Source organism: Canis aureus, chromosome 4, assembly GCF_053574225.1.
Source record: "Canis aureus isolate CA01 chromosome 4, VMU_Caureus_v.1.0, whole genome shotgun sequence".
In the NCBI taxonomy this organism is placed as follows: domain Eukaryota; kingdom Metazoa; phylum Chordata; class Mammalia; order Carnivora; family Canidae; genus Canis; species Canis aureus.
Window position 1 is genome coordinate 11,645,274 of NC_135614.1, and position 13,327 is coordinate 11,658,600.

Here is a 13,327-nt window from a genome sequence, read left to right on the forward strand (position 1 = left end):
TCAATAAAAGAACCCAGTTATGTGTATGAGGCTCTGGAGTCTGTCTGCTCTGGACTGGCCACTGATAAGCCAATGACCTGACATCCCCAAGTTGCCTTTTACTCTCACAGAGTGAGGGTAATGGCAGTTCTTACTCACAAACGTTACTGGGAGAAGGGATGAAATAATGCATGAGAAACAGCACCAAACATAAAGTGTTCACTAATTAATATCCAAGAATTTTAAGCCGCTGGGGGCTGAATCTAAGTCGCTACCTCCCCCAGGCTCCGTAGTGAAGCTGCCCTTGGTGTTCCCCTGCACAGCCATCTTCTCCAGAAATCATAAAACCTGGCTTCCCAACCTTCTTTTCCTCTTTAAACCATCACATGACCATGACAAGCTGAACACCAGCTGAGCAACAGCCATGAGAAACAGCAGCTTTGATGCATGGATCCGTCCACAAGACAAGCAGAGACAACCCACCAGGGACCACCTCCCGCGTGAGCTGTTACCTGCCCTGCATCTTGTCTGCCACCTTTGCCCCCTGTCCATCCATGGCCTTTGTGATGCTGCACTCTGACTCTGTGACCCCACTCACATAACACCGTAGGGGTGAGCTGGGTGTGATCCTTCTACAGTGGTAGCCACCTGTGAGCGGGGCTGCTCCGTGAAGCATCAGCATGTGGCACACCCTCAGACATCAGAGCCATTCACCTTCCTTTTCCTCTGTCCTAAAACCATTCATGTAATGAGAACCCACAATTGTGCACATCACAAAAGGAGACACAGAAATTAACAAAAAATTGGCCCAGCTGGTTTGTTTTGGAGACTTGGGTTTGGAATAGACCTCTACATGGGGTTTTACTGCATCTTAGGAAGCCAAAGATGTATTCAAGGGGTGTGATTGGTTCTGTGTGTCTGCTTGGCCTGTTATTTAATTAAGCACTAATCTAGGCATTTCTGTGAACATATTTAGTGGATGTGGTTAGTGTCTACAATCACTTGACTTTAGAATCAACCTCAGTAATGTGGGTGGGCCTTATCTAATCAGCTGAAGACCTTAAGGTCTTCTGCCCCAAGACGGCAAAATTGACTCCTGCCTGTTTCCAGCCTGCCAGGTTGCTTTACAGACTTCAGAGCTACCATCCCATGCATCAAGGGTAGTGGCCCTGCTGGGCACCACTTCCTGTGGTAAGTGAGGTTTATTGTTTTATGCTCAGATAGGGCCCCAGTCCCATCCAGAAACCAGACAGACCATATAGCCAGTCTCATCTCAACCTACTACAGTCCCTCACAATGCCACCCTTTTCACTGTGGTTTTCATCAACAAACAGGTGAACCAGATTTTACCTCAGTAGACAGCACGATCTGCTGATGGCTTACTCTTGACTCAACCCGGTAGGGGGTGCAGAGTCTTAAAGTGTTCCTTTTTTTTTTTTAAAAAAACACATCATGGCCACTGGTGTGAGATGAGGAGCAAACCAGGGGCCAAAGATCAGCAGATCTAGGTGTGAGGCCCAGCTGTAATGTTTACTACCTGTGCAAACTCAGACCTCAGTCTTAGCATCTATAAAATGGGAAGATTACCTAACTCACAGAGATGCCGTGAGGCTTAAGAAAGTAAAGGTACATAAAGCATTTTGAGAACTTTTATAAAGAATATAGAAGCTAATTATGAATTATTTTCTTTTTTTTTTAATTTTTATTTATGATAGTCACACACACACAGAGAGAGAGGCAGAGACACAGGCAGAGGGAGAAGCAGGCTCCATGCACCGGGAGCCTGACATGGGACTAGATCCCGGGTCTCCAGGATCGCGCCCTGGGCCAAAGGCAGGCGCCAAACCGCTGCGCCACCCAGGGATCCCTAAATGAACTATTTTCATGACTTTACATCTGTCTAGGAATAAACCCCACATAGCAAACCATTTAGGAAAAAAACAAACAAACGTTTCTAAGCTGTGCTGCTTGCAAGGAGCTGTTTCTTAGCACATGTACATAGAACTGTGAGTCTTAATGTATTACTGCCCTTTCCAGATGCCCAAGTCCCTGAAGGTTGAGGGAGTCAGCTGGGCTCTATGACCTCATGGTCCCCACTTTTTACCTATGGCTGGTGGGAAGGATCAAATGGCATCAGTCCATTTGCATGGCTGAGCCCTCCTTCAAAGTTTCTTCTTTGTCTCCTAACACTTTGTACTTAGTCCAACGCAGACTCTGTGCACTGAATTTTGGATAGGAAACAACCAAGTCACAGACTTATAGGAACCTGTGTCTGGAGCCCTGTAATAATCTGCCCACGGACAGTTATTCATAGTGTGAACCTGGCGTTGACCTCACTTTTTAGGGCAGCAGGGAGATGAAAACATCAGCTTAGGGGTATTTCCAGATTATTTGCTTTTGCCCTATTCTGTGCGCTTCACAGAAGTCTGTTCTGTTTGCTGCCCTGCCCCTCTGCTCAGAACAGGTCACTATGGCTCTACTTTAGGTATTCCCCAACCTCACACCTCTACACAGCCAGAAGAACAGTGAGAACTCAGGCCTCCAAATTCTGCTCTCAGAGCCCTAGGAGTTGGGGGACTCGAGGGGGGTGCAAGCCCTGCATCTGTGGAGTTCAAGGAAGCTTCAGGTATGAGATGTGAAAAGAAGCAAGCAAGCTGGCAGGGTCAAAGCTAGGTCTCTCCCCTGTCAGTGTGCAACTCAACCTTCCGGAACCTCTAATTCCCCCTTACCCTAGATGAGGGTGACATGATCTACCTGTATATGTGTCATAAAGATCTTAAAAGCTCCAATGAACAATGCCTGATACACAGGAGATGCTTAGTAACATTGTTATTATTCTTTTTCCAGTACTGTGATCCAACTTAAGCAAAGAAAGAAGGAAATAGATAGATTTGCTGTCCAGACAACCAAGGCAGGAGGCAGAGGGATCACACACCACACATGGTTCTTTGTAATCTGTCCAGGATTCCCTCCCAGTTTTTTGGACAGAAAGGAAGGGACCCTGCAGTTTAGAAGCAAAGGGAAGGTGGGAATCTTTGGGTTTATTTAGTTAGATACAAAATACCTGGGATGTGGCTTCTTTTGCCAGTGGCTGTACACAGTCATTTGTGATTCTGAGGCCAGGTAACTGGCATGTCCTGAACTTGGGGCCCCAGTCTCTGGCATTTAACTACAAATCACATGGAGAAAGGCCAGGCTGCAGGTAAGTCTTCTCTGCCTTGAAAGCCAAAATGGGCCTTCTAACGTAGGGTGCTCTGTTAGAGCCCTCATTGCTCTAGAGAGCACCAGCTGCCTCAGGGTTATTGGGAGGATCAAGAGCAAATAAACCCAGAGGAAGGGCTGGTGCAGAGAATGTGTCAGGTGAGTACGCACCATAGCATCCTTGCTCCCCCTCCCACCACTGCGTACAGGTGAGCATGCTGGGCCATTGGAGACTTTCCTAAGATAGCACTCCTAGCGAATGGTGTCTTCCTTACAAATGACAGCTTACCAAGTGCCTCCCTTCCCCAAGACTCCACGTCCTGAGGTCACAAAGGCATGCAGGCTTGTTGCCCTCCTTCCCTCACCAAGCCCCCATATACCCCCTCCACACCCCACATCTCTGCACCATGTTAGATGACCTTCCCAGTGCAAGGTGTGTCGCCAAATGGAGCAGGTTGCCATGGCTTCTTCCTCATCCCCAAGGGTACAACAAGTCCTAAATATCTAGCAGGCAAAGATTTGATGCCATCTCTGAGCAGAGTATGTTTCTCAGAAGGAAAACAAGAGTTGCTATTTGCTGAATGGGCTAAATGAAAGAGGTGGCCTGTGACGTGCAGGACCAAGTGATTCAAAGAACGAGAGAAAAGAGTGTGGCCATAAAGCTATAGAGGAGCCAGGTCTGTGACAGGAACCAAGAGTTAAAGTCATGTCTGTGGTTTAAAAACTACCTTGAAGGGCTTTCCGGTCGGTAGATCTCAGGAAAGGTGAGAGGAGGGACGGGTCTCACAGGTGTCATTCACTCATTCCACAGATATTCACTGAGTCCTTGGTGCCTAGGAGCTCAGAATAATATCAAGGTGAATGAGATTGTAGGGCTCCTGGCCTCATGAGGTTTACATTCTGGCTTGGGGTAGGCAGCATACATCAAACAAGGAAATTAAATTAAACAAATAAATTACATAAAAGAAGGTTTCATGCTGTGGAAATTGCTGCAAGCACTATGCTTGAGGGTGGGCCATATAGGGTGCTTAGAATTAAGCTGATTTCTGAGAAAGCTTGAAATAAAATGAATTACTATACACAACTGGTTAAAACACACACACACACACACACACACACACAGTCCACATACATAAATCCAGATTTCAGTACTCTAAGAGGTTTATGGCTCTAGAATAAATTATACTGTATAATTTAAAGTTAATCTGTAAAGTTAATTGGTTTTAAAAAGCTTTTTAACAACTTCCAAGTGAGAGATCAATTCTACATTCTACAACACTCTGATGAGAAGCTATATCTTGAAACATTATACACAACCAGACAGCACCCCTTTAGAGATGTTTCTGAGGAGCCAGCGAGTGTTAGCAGGTGTCAGGCGCCTGTGGACAAATGCATATAGAGAGAGCCAGGTTAAAGGAAGTCACTCCAAATCAGTGGAGTTACAAAACCAGGTTACAAAACCAGGAACTCGCTGGAGGAAGCCCAAATAAAGACTAACATTATTTGAGCAATGGGTGTGCCCTATAGACCCCAGGGGCCAGAAGTAGTGACAAGCCCATGAGGGACTAGAACTAGGAATTGGAGGTTTTCCAGAATTGAGAACTCATCTTCTCAGAGGCCATGTGATTATTGCTTAAATGTAATTATTGCTTAAATGTAATGTGTTTACAATACTAGTCGTCTGTAGGATTGCTTTTTCATAATGTTTTATTGTGCTAAAATATACATAACACAAAATTAGTCCAAGTGACCTCAACTATTTTTAATTCCAACATCCCTGCCATGTTTGGTTCTGATGCTTGCTCTGTCTCTTCTGATCGCATTTTTCCCTTTTGAAATGGCTTGTCATCTTTCTCAATAGCCAGAGGTGCTGGACCATGCTGCAGACAGGCTCCTAGCATGGTCTCGATGCAGTATCAGGAGGGAGGTGCTCAGTAGTCCTGTGACTAGGTCTCGGCCCCTTAGTGAGCCTGTCTTTGGGCGGTGAGCCTCAGGCGTGCATCTCAGTGTTCTTCTTGCCCTTAGGTGGACGGGATGGCTAGCATGGGCTGGAGTAGGCAATTTCGCTTCTCCCATGGGCAAAGCTAGAGCTGGCTGCAGCTGGCTGCTGGATGCTTCCCTTACCCAGGTCAGTTACCCTAGCAGGTAGTGCCCCAGCAGGTTAGCCTCTGATTAACTAGTTTCTCCCGAGGGTAAGCCTTGTTAAAAGAAGAATAGAATGTTCTGGCATATTTTAGGTTGCTTCCCTGCCTCTACCCCCAAAGCCCAAGGGATTCTCCTCCAGGATTTACTGCCAGAACCTGGTGAGACCCTGCAGGTAAACTTCAAGATATGGTGGAGGTCCTCCAAGGACTGCATCCCCTGGAGGTTTCACTCTCAGAGTTGTGAGCACTGAGCCTCCAGCAATTCATCAACTGCCCTTCGGGTTTCCCCACCCAGGCACTTGTTCCCACTGTGGTGGTTTCTACTTTCAGTCTCTACTCCAGGAAGCGAGTACTCCTTCTATTGGCCTGATGGTCTCTCCAAGCTTGAACAAAATGGCTTGCCCTGTGTCCTCCCTACGTGGATCCAAGAATAGCTGTCGATTTTTCAGTCCCTTCAGCTTTTAACTTGTTCTTGGGTGGAGAGGTGACTTCCAAGCTCCTTCTGTGTGGAACCAGGAACGATTTTAATCATTTTTAAGTCACAATCCAGGTGCATCAAGTACATTCACAGTGCTGTGCAACCATTACCACTATCTATTCCCAAAACTTCATTATCTTAAGCAGAAACTCTACTGCTCTGCAGTAATAGTGCTGCTATGATCATTGACATACTACAAGTACGTCTGAGCCCCTGATTTCAGTTCTTTGAGGCATATGCTTAGAAGTGGAATTCTACATTTAGCTTTTTGAGGAACTGTCATACTATTTTCCACATGGAGTATACTACCATTTTGTATTCATCTCAGTAATGTACAGGGGTCCCAATTTCTCCACATCCTTGTCAACATTTGTTTTCCATTTTTGTTTGTTTGTTTTTTAATTATAGCCATCCTAGTAGGTATGAAGTGGCATTTTGTTGTGGTTTTAATTTGCATTTTCCTAATGGCTAATAACATTGAGTACCTTTTCATTTGCTTTTTGGCCTTTTATATATATTCGCTGGAAAAAAATATCTATTCAGTCCTTTGTCCATTTTTTTTAACATGAGTTGTTTGTATTTGCTGCTGTTGTTGTTGAGTTGTGGGATATTCTGAATATCGAACCTTTATCAGATATACATTTTACAAATATTTTTTCCCATTCTGTATGTTGTCTTTCCACTTTCTTGATAATGGCTTTTGATGCAAAAAAAGTTTTAATTTTGATGAAACTCAATTTATCTTTTTTCTCTTGTGCTTTTGGTGTCATATCTAAGAATCCATTGCCAAATCCAAAGTCATGAAGGTTTATCCCTGTTTTCTTCTAAGAGTGTTGCCATTTTAGTTCATATATTTAGATATATTAACCATTTTGAGTTAATTTTTGTAAAAGTGTGAGGTCAGTGTCCAAATTCGTTCTTTCGCATGTGAATATCCATTTTTCCAATACCATTTATTGAGAAAACTTCCCTCTCCCCATTGAATGGCTTTGGCACACTTGCCAAAAATCACCGGAGCTTAAGGTTTATTTGTGAGGGTTTATTTCTGGGCTCTTGATTCTTTTCCTTGCACTCAATGTCTATTTTGTGTCGGTACCACACTGTTTTGATTACTATAGCTTTGTAATCTTCTTTGAAATCAGATAGTATGAGGCTTTATTCATCTGTTCCAAGACTGTTTTGACTATTTGGGGTTTCTGTCAATTCATTTTGTTCCTTTGCATGTACCATGTGTTCCTGTTTCTTCATATGCCTCATAATTTTTTGCTGAAATCTAAACACTTGAATCATATAAAGTAGTAAATATGGAAATCAGATTCTCTCAGTTCCCTAAGGTTTTCTGGTTTGGGTTTGTTTGTTTGTTTGTTTTTTATTTTAAAGTCTATAGTAGTCCATTTGTTTAGAAACTTTCCCTAACTCGTTTTGCAGACAGATTCTGTATTCCCTGCCATGTGTGGCCACTGGAGTCTCTCTGTTCCTTAGTTTCAAATGACTAGTATTTTCAGAGATTTCCTTAAATGTTAGGAGCTAACAAACCAAACTCAAACCAAACTAAACGCAAAAATCCCCTCTCCTAGTCTTTGCAGTTTGGCTCTGTGTCACATCACTCCTTCAATACTTAACCAGACTTGCACTGAGCTTAGAGATCACTCCCGGATGAAGGCTGAGCATCTTCTCAGGGCTTTTCTCTCTTTCTCTGGGTATGTGCAGTGGCTACAAGGTGCTTTCCAATGTCCTGATTTCCTAAAGAAAGTCAGGGTTTTGCTCCCAGTCTGAGACAGTCTATGGTATGTATTAAGCAGTCTATTGTATGTTTCCACTGTAATCTTTTACCCGAGCATCTGTGGGTTCAGTTCATCTCTCAATGTTTTCAAGCAATGCCTGCTGCTTTTCTGGCCTGACTTCTGATTTAGGCGAAACAGAGATTATTTCTCTTGTGTCTATTCTTTGGGTGTCCCTCAGACAGGCTAGAACAGACATCCACAATAATTTGCAAATAAAGTCTGCTCTGTTCCCTTCAGAGCCAGGAACCAGGATCCCACACTGCAAAAGTGGCCGACATCTTCAAGGCCCCTGCCAGGCAGGAGAAGTCAGGTAAGGCCTAGTAAGATGTCATAACCTCTCCTACCATTTTTGAACTTACCTTTTTCTTGATTCAGCAAGTACTTGGCTGCTGTAGACCTTTGACTGTTTTCCGGAGTTTTGACAAAGTTGGTTCTAGCAGCTTCTGCCTGTTTCTGGATATTTCTGATGAGAGCTTAGAGTTGCCTCCTCCCCCATTGTGTGATGTCTCAGTCCTCATGTGGTTTCTTGCCTCAAATTTTCTCTGCAAATCTACTCCAACCTCTTCCTCTCCCTAGAGACCAATTCTCTCTGCTTGCTCATTACTGCCAATAGCTCCAAAATGGCTCCTCAGCATGGAAGCCTCAACACCCCCCCACCCCCACCCCAGGGCTGTGTTACTTCATAGCTCCAGGACCCAAAGCAGTGTCTAAATCTAAAATGCAATGTCAGGATGTTGAAAGGGATTGGCTCAGCTTGAGTGCCTGGGACTAATCAGCTGTGGGGGTAGGCAACCGTGTGACTTACTTCCTATCCAGCAGGGCTAGCGGGCAGGATCTGCTCAGAGGAGGGCTAGGCCGGCTCCCCAAAAAATAAGAGTAGAAGCAGAAGTACAACAATAAAACATGATCCTTTACGGCAGGACTTCCAAGAGGGGGAACACAGTGAGAAGTATTTCCCAACCAAATTAGCTGGCTTTAGTGTTTACTGGAGTACAAATTATACAAACAGGGCTGTACCAGTCCAATAAAAATACTGAATTGGGAAGGTGAAGATTCAGATGGTATCTCTGCCCTTTTCTACTTGTACCAGAGACTTTTGCCACTTGGGGCACCAGGCTGGGGGGGCTGCAGATGTTCATTTGATGGGTACAGATGAGGTTCCTGAAAGCTTGTGACAGACACCATGCTGTCTGTCCACTGTGCAAAGGAGTATGAACATTTCTCTCTCCAGGTATTTAAAACAAGTGAAAAGGCAGTGTAAGTCCCTGACCAAAAAGGAAAGGACACATATGACACAAATGGAGAGAGATAAATAAACCGTGAAGAGACCTTGCTCTGGCCTGGGTTTGCCCCCTTCCAGCTAAGCAGCTATGTGATATCAGACAGCCCAGCAGACCTCTCCAGATTTATGTTTCTTCACTTGGAAAACAAGGAGCTCAGACCCAATCGATTCTAGGATTTTTATTTATTTGTATGTTTGTTTCAGTTTTTGTTTTAAAAGCAGAACCTCTTCTTTAAATAATGTGCAGAGCCCCAGTATATAAGAACAACAGAAGCAGAACCAACCAGTACAATGGGAGTCAGGACCCCAGCGCTGGTCACCAGAGGTTCCCATAGACTTAGTGTTCTCTGATCTTCATAGGATGCCTATTGTGACTGTCCTTTGACACAAGCAAATCACACTCTGTATGGTGAGCTCCTCCGGGCCTCCTCCAGGCTCATGTCCCCATTAAATTGTAAATCCTTGCAGGCAGGGGATATCTTAGAGTTTGTGAATGCCGAGAGCCCAGCCTGACTCCCTGCTTGTGGGTTCTGGTTATGCCTGATAGTGGGAGATGATAATGTAGTAGTAGTAGTAGCAGTAGTAGTAGTAGTAGTAATACTGGGACTACCAAATGACAAGTATGTGACTAGTATGTATGTGACAAGGTGTATCTGCCACAGGCCTTCCCAGATTTCTGGATTTCTTGGGTAGTCAATGTTCTGTTTTGCCAAAGACAGATGTTAAGGAAGATAATTTTCACTACTATAGTAACCTCCAGTTCATCAGAGAAATGGCATTTTAGCAATAATAAAATGACCCAATACTGGGAAACCACCAATCTGGAGCCATTTCATGTCCTTTGTATCATTTTGCCATCTGCCTGTCCTCTCCAGTCAACACGATGTCAGGCTGATCTTATATCTTAAATCTTCAGGACCATCCAGGTCTGGCCTCTAGAGAATCCTCAGGTTTCCCGGTTGTGATGTGCCTGACCTGGGCCACTGGCCACGAGTGTTGTCCCCTTCTCTGGCACTGATCACTGTGACATCTTTGCATTTGGTCCAAAGTTCTGCCTATACTTCAATAAAACATGATAGTTTTGTCATGACTTCATGAACAAAGGAAAGCTAGGATTACTTAAAGTAAGCAGAACAGCCCTGAGCACCAGAATCTGCCCATGGAGGTGGAGACAGAAATGAGTCAGTGTGATCCCTGTGCTCAAGTTGGGGACAGACACACAGACAAGCAGCACAGGTGTATTAACAGAGGTTCTCACAAAACAGTGTGGGAGCCCACTGGTGGAAAGAATTCCTCTGACTGAAGTTGTAGGAGATGGTATGTGCATGTGTGAGAGGCAGTCAGTAAAAACTGCTTGTAGAAGAAATGATGAGATGGTCCTTGGATAAGGAGTCTGCCAGGGTAAGTGGAGGGGACACTTCATGCAAAGAGAGAGCAAGGCGTGGCACAAAAACTTGAAAATTCCAGTAACTTTGGGAGAATACTTCTGTATCATCCTTTCAACAAGACCATTCTCTGAAAAGCAAAGTATGGTGAAGATGCTGCCCGCAAAGTTTTAACCCTAACCATGCACGTACCTATTCCCTGCCAGAAACCAGTCTGGAGCACCATCCACCATCAAATGACCAGGCAACAGGTACAATTTGGCAGCAGAGGTTTGAGGTGCAATCAGGCAACTCATCTATGTTGAAAAAAGCCTTTCACCTCCCAGAAGATTTACCTTGGGGTGATCTGGAAGGTAAGAACTCTTGGTCAAGGTGTCCATGTGATCCCCCATAGAGAGTTAAGATTGTGCAAAGTCTACTGGGGTGCCAGAATCAATTTCAAGCCACTATCTGAAGCTTTAGGCCCACTTACTAGGATGTGTAGTCGTTCTGCTTCAGAGCACTCCACCAGAAAATGAGGGGGGGAGGTCCCAGAGGCACCAATCTTATCCTCTGCTGGATTGGGATTTAGGACAAGCTGTAAGACATGACCTCAAGTTCAAATATGTATTCCAAGCAAGAGGTCCAAAGTCCAATGAAGACTCAGAGTCACATCCAGTTTGTGGACTCAAAAGGCTTGACAGAGAGGGATAGGCTGGGTGAGTTCTGAGAGGTTTTTTTTTTAAGAATTTATTTATTTATTTATTTATTCATTAATTCATTCATGAGAGACACAGAGAGAAAGCAGAGACATAGGGAGAGGGAGAAGCAGGGACCCCGATGTGGGACATGATCCCAGAATTCCAGGATCATGCCCTGAACCGAAGGCAGATGCTCAACCGCTAAGCCACCCAGGCTTCCCAAGTTCTGAGTGTTGAGAGAGATTGGGATGGTGTGGGATAGAGACAGAAAGGGAGCAGAGTTGTGTTCTAGGTAGAGAGAGGGAAGAGTATTCCTAAAAGCACATGAACAAGAAAAGAGAGGTGAATTTTCAGCCTTCTGCAATAGCCAGATATTTTTCTCATAAAGGCTGGTAACATCTGTTGGCAGCTTGTGAAGAGCCTGACTTCCTCAGCAGATCTTCCCACGAATCTTTAAGATCAGGTCAGTCTAGGGTCCCAAATGATAGATCATGTGATTGGGTCAGCACCAATGGGCCAGACAGGAACACCTTCAGAATCCACAGGAGAGGCCACACAACACCAGACAGCTCCGGCCATCTGCATTCAATATCCTGGTTCATGGGATCCCTGGGTGGCGCAGCGGTTTAGCACCTGCCTTTGGCCCAGGGCGCGATCCTGGAGACCCGGAATCGAATCCCACATCAGGCTCCCGGGGCATGGAGCCTGCTTCTCCCTCTGCCTGTGTCTCTGCCTCTCTCTCTCTCTCTGTGTGACTATCATAAATAAATAAAAATTAAAAAAAATATCCTGGTTCATGAATAAACAAGCACTGTGATGATGGTAGTGATACACAGAGGGGTTGTCATGGGTTGAATCACATCCCCCCAAAAGATGTTGAACTCTAATGCTCAGTGCCTGTCAATATGACCTTATTTGGAGGTAGGGTCTTTACTGATGATCAGTTCAAGATGAGATCAGTCATGAGGGTCCTACTCTAGCATGACTGGTTTCCTTATAAGAAAGGGAAAGTCAGACGCAGACAGACACACACAAGAAAGCACTATGAAGAAACAGGAAGAAGGCCATCTAGAAGCCAAGGAATGCCTGAGACTAAGAGAAGCTAAGAGAGGGGCTTGGAACAAATCCTCCTTCTCAGCCTACAGAAGAAACCAACCCTACTGACAGCTTGGTCCCAGCCTTCCAGGCTCTAGAATGAGGTAGGAGACAATACATTTCTGTTGTTTCAACCACTCTGTTTGTGGTACTCTGCTATAGCAGCCCCAGGAAACTAAACTTGCGGGGTTGACTTATTATTTGAAAAGGTCTCTAGGCTAGTGAGAAATATAAATTATGAAGGTTTGGAAACAGATGCTATTGTTGATTCTTTTTTTTTTTTTTTTTAAGATTCATTCTCTCTTTTTTTTTTTTTTAATTTTTATTTATTTATGATAGTCACACAGAGAGAGAGAGAGAGGCAAAGACAGTAGCAGGCTCCATGCACCAGGAGCCCGACGCGGGATTTGATCCCAGGTCTCCAGGATCGCGTCCTAGGTCAAAGGCAGGAGCCAAACCGCTGCGCCACCCAGGGATCCCGCTATTGTTGATTCTTGAGAGGACTACCAGACTTTCTTTCCCCCCATCAATTTATGTTGATTCGGGTCTGCGTAGGACACGGTAGTGAGTCATTGGTGCCTTGGCATGTGCTGGCTCTCCTGGTTGAGCAGAACCTGATGAATCCCCTCTCCAGAGAAAATGCCCCCCAAAACAGGCACAGACCTCTGCATGAATTTCACGGACTCGTGTACTTGGACCCTAATAATGTTAAGATTTAGGGAAAACAGAGCAACAGCTCATATGTGTGTTTTTTAGCAAAAACTTGAAAGTGAAAGCCAGGAGGGGTCCACTGTAATCTGGAAGACCTCAGACCAGTGGTGGGCACTCTGACAACAGGCCTTTGTGATGAGCGATGCAGGAAGTTATCGCTGGCATTTAAGGATGTGCCCAGAGGAAATTGGTGCTCATTTTGACTCAGGTTACTCCTGCATGTGCCTGCAAACCTATGTATCCTGTGCCCCTAGCCTTGCCTTTGCTGCCGTACAAAGCCTGTGTCCCTGCCAGGTGAGCAGGAGGCCGGTGTCTGAGCTGACCTCACCCCCCAGCCCCACCCCCACCTTTGTCTCCTTCCCCAGTGGCCTGAGCTCTCACCGAGGTGAAGCTGCCTTGTGTGCTCCTACAGCTCACAGCACTGCCACTTCTTCCTTCAGGGGCCTTGATTTCATTGGCTCCAAGAGCAAATAAAAAGCAGGTCCCAGGAAAGGCTGAGACCCAACTTCCTGGTCAGTCTCAAACAGTCATTTTACACTTGAGATCAGATCAGGAGGGGTCACTTCCCTGGCCCTGGTCCAGCTTGCT